Source organism: Durio zibethinus, chromosome 10 (assembly GCF_047325235.1).
Source record: "Durio zibethinus cultivar Kanyao isolate XHJ-2024 chromosome 10, ASM4732523v1, whole genome shotgun sequence".
Taxonomy (NCBI): domain Eukaryota; kingdom Viridiplantae; phylum Streptophyta; class Magnoliopsida; order Malvales; family Malvaceae; genus Durio; species Durio zibethinus.
This window is the reverse complement of record NC_143171.1, coordinates 24,374,506-24,386,369: the sequence shown is the minus strand read 5'-3', so window position 1 is coordinate 24,386,369 and position 11,864 is coordinate 24,374,506. Positions and strand designations below refer to the sequence as shown.

The following is an 11,864-nucleotide window of genomic DNA, read 5'->3' as shown; positions in this document are numbered from 1 at the left end:
CAAAGGTTTGAGGCCCAAGAAAAGAGTATGAGAAACTTGAGTACCATAATTGAATAGGAATTAATTAGCCAACATTTGCATAGCATGCATTGAATTTCACACGCATTGCATAGCATATACTACATTCAAGAAAATGTAATGCATAAATTCAAGAAGCAGAGGTATTCCAAAATCCCACATAGAGAAGACAGATGTGAAGATATTTTCAAATTTGAGAAAAAAGCTTGTCAAGTAAGTTTCTAATCCTTGAAATAAGATATCTCTTGTTATCAGGATTGATTTGTAAGAACTTTGGGCATAATATCCTAAAATTCCTTCAAACACGATTTTTAACTCCTTTGGACATGATCGTTAATGAGCCATTTACTTTTCAAAAGTCGTTGAGCCTCTGTTTAAAGGAGTTGTATTTACTTTCTAAAAGTCGTTGAGCCTCTGCTTAGAGGAGCTTTATTTATTTTTCAAAGTTATTGAGCCTCTACTTAGAGGAGCTTTGTTTATTTTTTAAAAGTTATGAAGCCTCTGCTTAGAGGAGCTTTGTTTATTTTTTCAAAGTTATGGAGCCTCTACTTAGAGGAGTTTTGCTTATTTTCAATGTCGTTGAGCCTCTGTTTAGAAAAGCTTTGCTTATTTTTAAAATCGTTGAGCCTCTACTTAAATGAGCTTTGATCAAAATTTTAACCAAAAAAAACTGTGTCAAGTTAAGTCTTGAATGGATGTCTACGTCTTTGTGCAATTTTTGTTTCACAAAAAATGTGCAAAGAGGGACAACTGTAGACACCTCATTTGATCCAAGCCCAGATCAATTGGGCCTGATCCAAATAAGTAGGCCCAATTTATTTTTTATTTTGTATTTTGTATTTTTATTTTGTATTTTGTATTTTGTATTTATTTATTTATTTATTATTACTATTTATTAATATATATATTTTTATTATTACTATTTATTTGTTGATATATATTTTATTATTAGTTATCTATTAATAATTATCTTTATTTTTTTTTCTTTTTTTCTTTTTCTGATTACTCGATTGGGATTAGGATTAAGAACAACTAAGATTCTGGCGTAAATTTGGGGCTGGTAGAGTTGGGATTGGATTCAAAGATTGAATCCAAATTCCATAGGGAATTGGGATTGATCAGAAACTCTTCTGATCAATCCCTATAAATAGGTGCTGGAATAGAACAGAAAAGGCACTAACAGAGAGAAAGCGAAAAGAGAAAAAAAAAATTGTTCAGAAAGGTCAGAAGCAATTTCAGGATTTTTTTGAAGAAATTTAGGTGAATTTTTTCTGGAAATTTCTAAAAAATTTTCAGATTTCGGTTGAATTTTTCGGCCAAGTTTGAATTTTCTAATGAATTTTTTGACCAGCTACCTAGTTTTCGACAACTATTTCTAGAAACTGACCAACTTATCGGTGAACTTCTAGCAAAAAACCCAGATTTCGATGACATTTTTCAAAATCCAACGAGATTCAACCGGAGTTCTTCGTCTGTTTAGAGAGAAGGAAGAGGAAAGGAAGGGAAGAGAGAAAAAGGGAAAAAGAGATCTGCTAAAAAATCGAGGTTATAACCTTTTATACTTGCTAAAAACAACGTCGTTTTGGCATTACTGCTCCCAGAGGATCTGTGCATTTTGAAATCGGGTGACCCGACCCGAGCGCTGACCCTCGTGTGACTCGAGTACTAGCCGACCTCTCGAGCTGAGCCGACACCCCGAGTCGCATCTTCAAACCGCCCTTTCTTCCTCAAGCCGAGCCGAGCCAAGCTGTTAAGCTGAGCCGTTCTCAGGTTTTTATTTATTTATTTATTTATTTATTTATTATTATTATTATTATTATTATTATTATTTATTGAAATGTTTAGTACTTTTTATTTTATTTTATTTTATTTTTATTTTTTTCTTTATTTTCCTTTATTTTTTATTTTTTTATTATTTTCTTTAAATAAAATTCAAAAAATATATTTTTTTGAGGAAAAGTTGAAAGTATCAATTTTCCTTGAAAATAAGTTTTTCTAAAAAATATTTTCGAGGAAAAGTTGAAAGTATCAATTTTTCTTGTACAAAAGCAATGAATTTTTGAAGAGAAAAGAGTTTATATCTAAAGCAATCATTTTTTTCTTTTTTTTATTTTCTTGAATTTTTTTAATATTAAATAATCCGACGATGGAGCCTCTGCAAGTGAAACAATAGTTTTCTTACATACTCTTGAGGTGAGAGAATTTTCTCAATTTTTTGCTAAAAGTATTAGAGTCAATTGAGAATAATTTCTAATAATTAATTACTTGGTAAATTTGTAAGGCTTATTGGATAACACAAAATTAAGCTGCTACCATCTTTCGATGGGCGTTGTAAGGGTGTTATAACTTTCTTCACACGTAACCGAACTCTCGAACCCTATTCTGGTTAGTAGACCTAAACCTATTCTCTTGGGGACCCTTAAACTTAGGTGTTCCTTGAAAGGATAGATTCCTTAGGTGGCCAATCGCACCTAGATAAAAAAGATTAGTGGTGACTCCTTCAATTCAATGTCTAGCGATGGATCCCCGGATCTAGACATTATGATAGTAGCTATTATGTGTGTTTTATCTATTCCTTCCCCGTGTAAATTTTTTGTGTTTTCCCCTCCTCCCTTGTGCCGTTTATTGTGAATTACCCTTTGTAGAAGAAAGCCCCCTCATCCCCTCATGCCTTCATGGGAACTTGGTTTTTGGATGGTTGCTGCAGAAGTGCAGCAATGGCTAATGTAAAATTTTTTATAGAAGTGAAAGTTGTGTGTTTTTTATAGTTTGTGTTAAAGTCAGAGGGGATAAAACATGAGGGAAAAATGGTTAACTAAAAGTAAGTTTGAAAGTTGGGGAAAGGTTTGGCATCTTAGGGTAGGAAGGCTGCCATGACAGCTTATCTCTTTTTTTTTTTTCTTTTTTTTTTTAATCTTGATTAACAAAGATAGACATGGACTTTAAAATTAATTTTGAATTTTCATTGGGTTTTTCAAATCCAAATGAGTGGAATTAGACCTTAAATTAGACTTTTAATTGGGTCTAAAATTGAAATTTGGATTCACATTAATTTTTGGATTGTTTAAGTTCAAAAAATTAAATTTTGAATTGATTTAAATTAAATTGAATTTTAACTCAAATGGAATTAGATTGGATTCTAACTCATGCAAAAATGATCTAAAAATAATTAATGTGAGATAAATCTAAATGATTTAAATTATAATGCTCAAATTAGTCCAAATCAATTCATTAGATTCAAAAACAAAAATCGAACAAAACTAAATTAATTCGCATAAAATTAAATGTCTACACAAACAAACATGCATTAAACATTAGCATTTTGGCCAAAAAATCAAGATGAAAGTCCCAGTCAAGCAAGTCTACCTTTATTCATAGTCTTTGAAAATACTGAAGAAAAGTTAGCATCAATTCTCAAGACTGTAGCTACAAGTACTACTTAAAGTTTCTAAGAAATATGCAGCTTCTTGTAATTGCATGAATGTTTACATGATGGAACAAAGCGTGGTTGCTATTGCTACTATACTGGATGTTGTTGTTGTTATATGGGCTGCAATCCCTAATGCCTGCCCTAATGCTTCAAGTACATTCTGAAACATATAACAACAGCAACATTTTAAAATACTAATTTTTACCACACGTGCAATACGTGCGTTACAGATGGACATAAAAGAAATACTAATTTCTAAATACATTTATTAAATATGAAGCAATTAAGAAATAATAAAAAATGAAATGTTTATTGTTAGACATTCAAACAAGTTTAATTATAAGTGATAGGAATATTACTTTAGTTATACCAACAAATTACAATATTATAAGTTATTATCTTAATTATAATAGTCAATGAAGTTCATTAATATATTTATAAGGGATTAACTAAAATTATTTTTAATATCGAATCTTGATCTCTTAAAAAACCACTAATTAAATTTATAAACAATACTCAAGGATAAACCTCATCTTAAATCAAATAATTGTTTTTATGTTTTTTTTTCTTTTTCTAATATTGAAGTACTCCCATCAATTAACTTTGGCTAATTATTAGTATTATTTGGTGAAGAATAAAATATAAGAATGAAAATTAATAAAATATGACACACTTTAGACAACTATCAAAATGGTATTTTTATAACTCAAAGGTAAACTTTATTCTAAACCCTTCCTTAGAATTCAAAATTTGATGAACAATTTAGTTATATAGTATAAGTTATATAAAAACTTCTATCCTCTAACCCATATTTTGTAAATTATATAGAATCCATACTATTATAAAATTATAAAATTATGTCATATAATTATAAGTCACAGGATTCATCCTATAATTCATATTGTTTTTATTGATACTATAATTCTTGCTATCATTGTTTCCATTGATACAATAAAATTATAAGTCATTTATAATAATTCTATATTATAAAAACATATATAGTTAATTACAAGTCATTCATATTGTTTAAAAATTTGTTATTTTTATAATTTTATAAGGGTATTTATTTATGGGATTTGTATTTGATACACCATCAGTAAAATTTTTTAATTATACAAACAAAATTAAAAAGTAATTGATGCACATCTTATTTTTCATATGTTAATCACTTTTAATACTTTTCGATTAATACTTTTACGTATAGAAGATATAAATATAGATAAATATATAATTTTTTTTTAAATATGTAAAAGCAATCAAAGCATATAAATTTCTTATATATTATTTCAATTAATACTAAAGCAAAAGAAGAAAAATATCTCACATTTCCACCTCTTGGATTTGCTGGAACAATTGCATTGTGTGTGGAGGCCGGAGGGTTTACCGGACGAGGTCGAGAGGTACTGGCCTGCATCAAGTCAAGCAGTTAATGCTTGTTATTCCTTATTTAAATGTAGAAACTAGGAAGTATTGGGTGTTTCCCTTTTTTCTGTTGGAATTCTGTATGGCATTTTCCAATTTGGGATCTGGGATGCAATGTTGATAGTTTGATTGGATAAAATAAAACACAAGGAAACTTTCAAAGCCATCATATATATATATATATATTAATATTGGTATATACAGACATGGTTGATTTCAACCTATATACCATATTAAAGATTTTTAAAGTGAGATTATACTTTAGTAATTCAATATTAGTATATATGTTTATGATGGTGATGAGGGGTTATGCAATTCAATAACATGAGAACTTATTGTGGATTATATAAAGAATTATTTATGTATTAAGTGAAAGTTTCACTAAATAAGCTATATACTTCTTATAAGAAAAGAAATAAAATGTTATTCTAAGATTATATATGATGCTATTTAAGAAAGGCTGCTTAATTTATATTTATAATAATTTAAAAAAAAAGTTTTATATTTACTAATAAAGACATAATTTCTTTAAGAAAAAAAGAGTAATCTATAGCTCGTATTTCATACTACATGTGCATTATTCAACTAACAAAGGTAATGAAAGAATAGATCTATGTTTCTTATTGTGTGAGACCCTTGAAGGCAAAGGATCTGATATTTAGTACCCTGAAAGACTTTCGACTGTTTCTTAAAGTTTTAATTCAATGTTAACTATCCTTGAATGTTATCATTGGTCATGAATGATTCAATCTAATTGAACATATCTAGATAGTAGTTGAATTAAAATAGAGAGATTCTAAAAGAAAAGAAAATTATTTTGGTATCATATTTGGTTGAATTCACAGGTCGACCAATTATATTTAAAATATAGAACATAATTATGAATACACAGGTATATCATTTAATCTGAGAAAAGAACAATTGTGAAGAACTTGAAATGTGATTGAATGGATCTAAGATGTTGCATGTTTACTGTACTTGTATTTGAGAGTTACTATATATATTTAACAGTTGTATAAATGACTAAATATGATTTTGAGCTACTATATACACCTAATAGTCATATAGCAATTAAACTTTCAAAGTATACTAATCACAAGGCTTATTTCTATGTATAAACCCATTGCAAATAATTGAAAAAACGTTCTCTTAATCATGAGAGTTTGCTACTCATTTTGTACAAATGGGAGATTTAGGAAATATTCATCCACAATGGGTGAATAAGTTCCTATATCAAATAACTGCCATGAGTAGTTGATTAGAATTGGTTTCAATTTCAAACCAAGTAAAAAACTATGAATGTCAATGGGTAGGGTATGGGATGGGTAAAGCATTCTCCATTCTCATCCTCAATTTTTTATATTATACCAATTCCCCATACTTATACTCAACAAATATTTTAAATTTATCCACATTTTAATTTTCATGGATATTTAATGGATATGAATAATCCCCATAACATAAATTTATAAAAAAATAATGAAATTAATTTTATTTTTTATTTATATCTTGCACATTTATGTAATTTTTTTTATAAATATATATTTTAAATACAAATATATTAGTTCTAATTACTTTAAAATAAAATCTATATTATTAAGTAAAAGAATAATTTATCAAATGTATATAGGGTACAAGTATGAAACGGATGCTAAATTACCCATTCATATACTAGTACTTGATAAAAAAGTTAAAACCATACACATCCTCATCCCCATTCCCAAAATTTAATATTCATCTTTATCTCAATTAAAGTAAAAAAAAAAAAAAAACTCCCCATTAAGTTTGGATAATTTACTATCCCTATAAAAAAATCACATGGCCTTTCTTTTGCTTCTTTCATGAAAATGACGATTGGTTATATGATGAAAAAAATGAAAAATTTCATCCAAAATGAGAAAAGAATATGTCGTGCCTCGTCCCATCTCAATGTTTAACATGGCATTCCGACAAGATGAAAAGAAAGATGAAATAGCATTCATCCATAGAATGAGATAAGTCTCATTCATGGGGACTATGTGATAAGCCATATAAAGAATAAGAAAGGAAAAGAAGTAGATTAACAGAGAAAAAGAAACTCTTCGAAGAATCTCTTGCATCAGTATTTAAAGATATATGCTATGGATAGTAGACAATTTTTGAATGAGTGATCTTGTCCCCAACCAAAATCAAATCAGCATCACCTTCGTAATGTTTTTGTTGTGCTTTCGCAAATCAAATAAATATTTTGTATTATTTTAATATATGATCATGTTCATATTAATCATCCTTCAAGCTCTTATTTCATTGTAATTATTCCTATTAAATCATAAATTGGTGAATAATGTCCAATTGAAATAATTTTAAAATAGTGTTCTTTCAAATATTTGTCATTTAACTCATTCAAATAAATATAAGAATTTTCTATAAATTAAATTATTAACCTGAATTAATTTAACATTTATAATACTATCAAGGATTTAATTACAATAAAATAAAAGTTTAAACCATTAGTTTCATGCAATAAAAGATAATTGATTTATTTTCATTTTTGAGTAAAGTTCGATGACTCATTTGAGTATTATCCTTCTTTTGTTCATTTATAATTTATAATTTCTTTCAAGATTTGTGCATAAATATAATAAATATATATATATATATAAATGATACGATTTTTGACAAAAGAAATTTTAACTTAACTCTTCAAGTGATGCATGGTACTAAATATTCAAGAATATTACCTGTCATTTTTTTGTTACAATTTTTTAATTGTTCAATTATAATAGCAAATTATGTAGTGTTAAATAATTGATAAGTTTGGGTTTTATATAAAATTTTGATTGACTTCATACAATTTAATTTGAATTATAATTGTTTAATTGTACCATAATAATTGTAGCACTACTAGAAAATGAGGTTTTAACAACAACTGAAATATTGTTGTAAATTCTTTTTATATTTGCGATGATTTTTCACAATCATTGCTTATTTGAATTTTTTTATATTTTATACAAAGTTAATTTTTGTTATTGTGAATTTTATAAAATTGATAATGATGAAAAAATTGTTATGAAATCCTATTATATGTTACGATGACTTTTAATTATTATTTCCAATTAACATTTTAAATATTTTTACAACAAAAAAATTGTTATGATATCCATACCATATTCATAACAAAAAGTTGTTTTGAAATATTGTTAAATTTGTAACAACTTAAAATATTATTGCAAAGTCTCATATATTTGTAATGATTTTTTATATCGTTGCCTATTTGATTTTTTTTTTATATTTTATAAAACGATAATTTTTGTTGTTTCAAATTCTTATAAAGTTGGTAATGATAAAAAAAAATCTTAACAAATTCTATTACATTTGTATTGACTTTTTATTAGCATTGCCTAATTAACATTTTATACAACGACAATAAAGTTGTTATGATATCATAGTCATATTCATAACGAAAAAAAAATTGTTTCGAAATATTATTAGATCTGTAACGACTTTTCTTAGTCGTTATCATATTAAAAATTTTAAAATATTTTACACAATGATCAAAATAGTTGTTACAAAATATCTATCATTTTCTTAAAAGCAAAAAAGAAAAATTGTCATTACAAAATCTTTTTAGATTTATAATATTTTTTAAAAATTTTTCATAATTAAACGATTTTAATGTTTTAAATACAGAAAAAAATAATTGTAAAAAAATTAAATTATTTTCTTAATGATCAAAAATATCGCTAATAGTAAAATGATGATAATATTAATACTAATGTTTAAATGTGTTACCTTAGTCTAATATGTAATTGAATTAAGATTAACATTTGTTTTATTATTATATGAAAAAACCATATTATTATAGCTTTCGCCATGTCACTCGCTTACAAAAAAAAAAAGTGACATATTTAATTATATTTTTATGTCTTTCTTTTATATTATATTTGTTCAGTTTTTATAATTGTGAGTATTGTTTTATTTTAAATTATAATGCTTAAATGAACATCAAAATATTTGGATCTTAAAGTTTATTTAATGGTTATACTAATTTAATGTTAAAGAGAATATATATATTTGTGACCAAATTAATATTTGTTTTAAAACTAATTTAATTTATTTTCAAGAGTCGATGTGAAACCTAGATAAGAAAAAGACCCATACATGGAATTTGTAGACAAAGTATAATCAAAATTGTGATTGCTAGCTAGAAAAAAAAATGACGATTGGCTTTGTTTGTTGTTTTGAGTATTTTCTTGGGTATGGGCATTTTAAGGCATATATGACTACTAAAAAATCGAGTTGACTTAAAAAATTTATTTGATACTCTTTGGGGTGTTTGTGAGAGGAAGCAATCTTATGAGCCTACAAGTAAGCATTGCCTTAGGGTTACCTATTGGGATTCCTTTAAGGCCTAGACAGTCATAGTTTAGTCAGTAAAGTTCAATCGTAAGTGGAAGGGAGTTATCAATGGATTGCTAAAACGTTGCTCACAACAAGGCCATATAATAGAGAAGCAATGAAATGTGTACTGAGACTTTTTTGAAGGGTAGAAAAGGGTTTGAGATTGTAGATCTAGAAAAGAATATTTATCTATTCAAATTTGCAAATGTGGCCTATAAGAGAAAAGTTTTGGATGGTGCACCGTGATCTTTTGACAAATAGCTATTACTCTTCAAGGAATATGATAGAGGGCTACAGACGAAAGATTACATTTTTAATAACGCTACTTTCTAAATAAGGGCATATGGCTTACCCTTTGTTCTGAAGGATAAAGAAACTGTATTAAGAATTGAAAGAAAGTAAGGGGCCCTAAAAGAGGTGGATTTAACTTTGGAAAATGAAGGTGGACGTGCTTTCTAAGAATAAGAGTGGAGGCGGATGTTAATTAACCATTAAAAAGAACCATTTTAATTACAAATGGAAATGATATAAGTCAAACATATGAAGGGCTAAGTTATGAGAGATTGCCAAGTTTTTATTATAACTACGGTAGACTGGGACATGTAGAAAGTGATTGTGAGAAAAATCCATGCCCTGCTAATGAATCGTATGTGAAACAATATGGAGGGTGGCTATGGGCATCATCGATAAAACAAAAACAATTAACATGGGACAAGGAAAGCTAAAGACCGACAAAAGGAATGCAAAGTAGAAATCATGAAAAGCAACGAGGAGAAAAGCAAACATCTAAGGGCAGTAGTCGATGGTGAATTTGTTTATTAAGAATCTATTTTCTTTTAAAAGTTTTCTATACAAATTTTTTTATTCTTCAAGTAATATATAGTCAATCTCAAATAAATTTCTTAAGAGATTTAAGTCACTATTTTTAGCACAATCAATGTGGGATAAAAGTAACGGTCCACCGATGGAATAGGGGAGTCATCAATACTATCTCGAGATTGGGGGTGATGAGGAGGAAAATTGGAAAAATCTAAGAAAAGAATTTGTAAAAAATAAAAACAACGTAATTAGAAAGGAGTCAATGATTATGATTGATGGTCATAACATATTAGGTGAAGCCTATGGTGGAATGAAGTCATCGAGCCAAATGGGAGCTGGGAAAAAGATGTCAGGAATAGTGAATCAAATCCCATAAGAGATTTATTTGAGATTTGTTAGATATTATTTGATGGACAAGAAGACTTGTAAAAAAAGAATTCTAAAAAGAAATGGATTTTTAATAGGCAAGTTTGACTTGCAAAAAAAGAATTCTAGAAGGAAATTGATTCTTAATAAGCAAGTTTGTATGGTTATAAATAGGTGAAGTCTCTACAACGTTAGGTATGACAAAAAAATATAAGAGAGTTATAGGGTTTTATGGGTAGACACCCTATAACACCATGTTTTATGGGTGTGTATGTTTGAATATTTGTGAGTGGATTAGAGAAGACTGAAGGGTTCACATAAGTATAATGTATGAATGCATATAGGTATGTATTTGGTTGTGTTGAAATGGTGCATATGGGTATATATTTGTTTTGGTTGAGAATACTCCATAGGACTAGAAGAGATTGAGAGGGTTTATAGGTATTCATTATTGAATGGTTGATATGTTTTGATGTATGTTTGTAATTTCCTACAACTAGTGGATCATATTTTTCATCCGTAGACGTAGGTCAATTAGATCGAACTACATTTAATTATTGTCTCTTTTGTGATTGATTGATTATTTAATTTTGCTTTTCGCTGGCTTGATTGGATAGAGACCTTTTGGCCTAAAAAGTGGTATCAAAGCTGTGGTGATCTCCAACAAGTGATATCAGAGCTAATAGTTTGAAATATGGGAAAAGATAAGTCCATAGGAGCTCGATTCAAAAGAAGAGTTCGAGTTCGAGTTCGAGTTCAAGTTTTGAGGATTGAAAATCGATTTATGTGAAGTGTGAAGATATACAAGAGAAGATGATTGTGAGACTTTCATTGCTGGTGAAGTCAAGTATGTCTAGCATGAAGACAAATAATTTGATAGAATTTGAGTCAATGTGAAAATTGTTAGGAATAGTGACTCAAATCCTATAAGAGATTTTATTTTGGATTTGTTAGATATTACTTGATAGACAAAAAAACTTACAAAAAAAAATTTCTAAAAGAAAATAGATTCTTAATAGGTAAATTTGACTTGCATAAGAAGAATTCTAGAAGGAAATAAATTCTTAATAGGCAAGTTTGTATGGTTATAAATAAGTGAAATCTTTATAAGATTAAGTATAAGAAAAAGATATAAGAGAGTTGTATGATTTTATGAGTAGACACCCCATAAGACTACTGGAGATTTACGTCTTATTGATGTGTATATTTGAATATTTGTGAGTGGACTAGAAAAGACTGAGAAAGTCCACATATGGGTATGTGTTTGATTTTGTTGAAAGAGTGTACATGAGTATGTGTTTGTTTGGGTTGAGAATACTTCATAGGACTAGAGGAGATTGAGAGAGTTTATGGATATTGATTGTTGAGTGATTAATATGTTTTGATATATATTTGTAATTTCTTATAATTAGTAGATCTTGTTTTTCAT

The 11,864-nt window shown here is 27.7% G+C and overlaps 1 long non-coding RNA gene across 1 annotated transcript; it reads right to left on the bottom strand.

Moving 5' to 3' along the window:
• Window positions 1–3,352: 3,352 nt before the first annotated feature.
• Window positions 3,353–4,957, bottom strand: LOC149516561 (uncharacterized). The gene is made up of 2 exons (XR_016345981.1): window positions 4,773–4,957; window positions 3,353–3,608 (listed from the first exon to the last, which is right to left on the bottom strand). It is a non-coding gene; the product is annotated as an uncharacterized LOC149516561 (long non-coding RNA).
• Window positions 4,958–11,864: the final 6,907 nt, after the last annotated feature.